This window comes from Agelaius tricolor, unplaced genomic scaffold (genome assembly GCF_023055355.1).
Source record: "Agelaius tricolor isolate 1412-34295 unplaced genomic scaffold, bAgeTri1.0.p SCAF_2, whole genome shotgun sequence".
Taxonomy (NCBI): Eukaryota; Metazoa; Chordata; class Aves; order Passeriformes; family Icteridae; genus Agelaius; species Agelaius tricolor.
In genome coordinates, this window is record NW_027269262.1 from 43053242 (window position 1) to 43056478 (window position 3237).

The window sequence follows — 3237 nt, forward strand, 5'->3', positions numbered from 1 at the left end:
AAGCATGTATCTGATAAAAAACCAGATGTAGAACCTATCCCTGCTCCCCTTGACTTAAACAATAGGTTAAACAAATTATGTTATGCTGCTGAAAATGTTAACTGCAAGGTACTTCTTAACCATTGATTCACTCCTCAGAACAATGTTTTCAAAATCTTATCGAAAGATATATTTCATACAAATTTAAATTTCTATCTAGACCAATGACAAGAATGTGCATTGCCCAGACCAGAAGGGAAAGTCAATCCACAGTTCTTGGTCTAGTAAAGGGGTTTCAGTCTCACAGTGCTGGAATATCAGGCATGGAAGGTGTTAGATCTGCCTCATTAGTTCTTCTTTCAATGTGCATGGCCTTCTGCTGCCCTGGATATGGATTTCCTAGTCTGTGCACAGTCTTCCTGTGATTGGACTACTGAGGTTAAGAAGTTGATGTTTCAACCCTTTCCTTAGTAACCCCTTAGTTACTTTTCCCCTGAAACTGCAAGGCTGTTCTTTCCATTTAAATTGCTTTGTCCTGGGCAAATGCACAGGATAAGGGGTTGAGATGCCAGAGTTGCCTTGGAGAGGCTTTCCCACCTTTGGAGAGCTTCTTGTCAAGAGCATTGCCCCCATATTTTTCTCCATCCTGATTTTTAATTATTCTTACTTACACTTCACTGAATAAATGGTTCTCCTCAAAGACCATCATTATTATTTTTACATCCTAGCAATTTGCACTCAGAAAACCTACTTGTATCTGTTTTTCTTTGCTGTGTTCTTCTTTAGTCATATTCTCTAAACCTTTCTACTTGATTTTGTTTTCAAATGTTAAAAAATTCTATCCTTTACCTTTTAAAAATTTCTGTGTTTCTGCACAAATTTCTGGTGTGGTTTCTTTTTTTTTAATTAAAAAGCTATTTAGTTCTGACAATTTGAGAATTATTTTCCAGAGACAGAAAGAGAGCATGACAGAGAGAGGCAAAGATTAAATGTGTAGATCACAAGAATCCTTTATACAGGGAAGACTGAACTAATTTTCTCTTCCCTTATTTCACTACAAATTCATGTCTAATTTACTGGTTTGTTGATTCCTCTAGAACTGTTTTGTAGATTTTTTACATTTCTTTCTTCATTTATTACCTTTGTTTCAGGTAAAGTTATTTTCCTCTGATAATGTTGCATGCATCTATTTGCATGTTTCCATGTTAAAATTTTTCTTTGCTTGTTCTACCCTGCGCAAAATTTATACAGACCCCACCTCTCTCATGCACTTTAAGGAAACACATCAGAAAGTTCTAACTAAAAGTTAATGGTAACTGCTCTAAAAACGCATCAGAAGACAGAAAGATCTCTGATTCTGTTCAAAATGTGGCGGAGATGATTAGGATCTCAAACAGGAACCCAGTCTCCAGTTGGAGGGTCATCAAAATGAGAGCCTGGTGACTGGCCAACCTAAACATGAAGGAGAGTTTCATAAGACAAAGGTAGCACAAACAATTACTAATAAGAAATTAAAAAAAAAAAAAAAAAAGGGAAACTTAAGGCATTCTTCCATTGATTTTCATTTATGCAGGATTAATTTCTGTAATTATTGTGTCTCATTTAATCTCCTTTCCTTGCAGTCAGTGTTCTTGTGACTTGGGAATCACCCAGATGGTGCCATACTGGTGTTTCATATGGTATTTCCCTCACTGCCCCCATCTTGTGCTCTCCTAGATGAAATCACTCATGTTTTTTGCAGGAACAGCAGGTTTTCACTTCTCCTCAGAAGAGAGGCAATATTTTATAAAATAGTTGATCCATACAGGGCAAAAATGCCTTTTTTTTTTATAATGTCATTTTAAGCTTCACTTATCCCTGCTGCAGTGAGAGGGTTCATTTTACAAGTACACTGGCTTTGAGAAACTGTGTAATTTGAATTTCATTAATTCTAAATATATATTTTTAACCTTTTGTAGAGGTTTAAGTTTGGGATTTAGAATGAATTGTGCCTAAAATGGATGATACAACTTTAATAAAGGGAAATACAGCCAAGCTACATGAGAGTGTCATTAACGCATCCATGGTCCCTGAGACCTGAAAAAGAACCCCCAGGAGACTTCAGTTGTTAGGAGCAGAGCTAACTTATTTAAAAGATATGTATGTGTATAACTATGCTTATTTAACTATAGTCTTGAGTTCTGGGCTGTGTGAAAAGAGTTTTTTATTCTTGTAAATCTAAAAATAACACCAAATATGGGTAAAAAGTTAGGTTTCTTTAAAACCTTTTATTTAGTCATCAAGAAATGTGTCTGATTCCCTTCTCTCCCTCTTCCAAGCTTTGAGCAATAAAGAAAGTTATTAACTCTTGGGCTTGCAGGATTTATATGGGGTAAAGGGTGTTTTTTATGGTGCTGGGATCAATTCCACCTACAAAAGGTCTAAATGTTGGAAATGTTTGGCTTAACGCCTATTTAGGAGGATAACTTCTACTATTTTATCTGAATGAGGGGCTGTTCTAGAGATCCTGCAAGACGCTTTGTCAGGGAGTGCAGGGATTTGTTGAGGAGTAGGAGTTTTAAACTGAAAGGGGGCAGATTAATATTGGCTATTGGGAAGGGATTTTTACTGGAACAGGTTACCCAGAAAAGTTGTGGATGCCCCATCCCTGGAAGTGTTCAAGGTTAGGTTAGAAGGAGCTCTGAGAATCCTGGTCTAGTGGAAGGTGTCCCTACCCACAGCAGGGTAGCTAGGATTAGATTACTTTTAGGGTCCCTTCCAACTCAAACAATTCCATGGTTCCATGATACTAGGAACTCAAAGGATAACCCTCACATTCCGATTCAAACTCAATTTTCAATAATTCTAAAGCTTTATTATTGGCTGGATTTTTCCTACAAAAAGATTTGATAAAAATTGTCGCTTGTGTTTTACTCAGCTTATTAAATTAAATATCTGTGAATATTCATCTAAGATTGGCTTAGAGATAACCAAATATTCCTCTTGCCTGAAACTAAATCTCTGGGTATCAGAATGCATCGTTAAAAGTTTTAAACATGAAAGAACATAAGATTAATCACTGCCCCATCTTATTTAAAAGAGAAAAAAAATCTTTCCCAAAGTCAAAGCCATCAAAAGGCATGGCATGTCATCACGTGCAGGGACATGCACCAAAGATTCCTCTCATGGTGCCCATTGAAATCGCAAGATTCCCTTTCCCTTCCCGAAAGGAAATTTCATTTCCTTTCGGGAAGGGAAAGGGAATCTTGCGACCCCCAA

General features: G+C 36.8%; 1 non-coding gene across 1 annotated transcript; it reads left to right on the forward strand.

The window, feature by feature from the left end:
- Positions 1-1707: 1707 nt before the first annotated feature.
- LOC139587570 (U6atac minor spliceosomal RNA) lies at positions 1708-1808 on the forward strand. The gene has a single exon (XR_011678441.1). It is a non-coding gene; the product is annotated as a U6atac minor spliceosomal RNA (small nuclear RNA).
- Positions 1809-3237: the final 1429 nt, after the last annotated feature.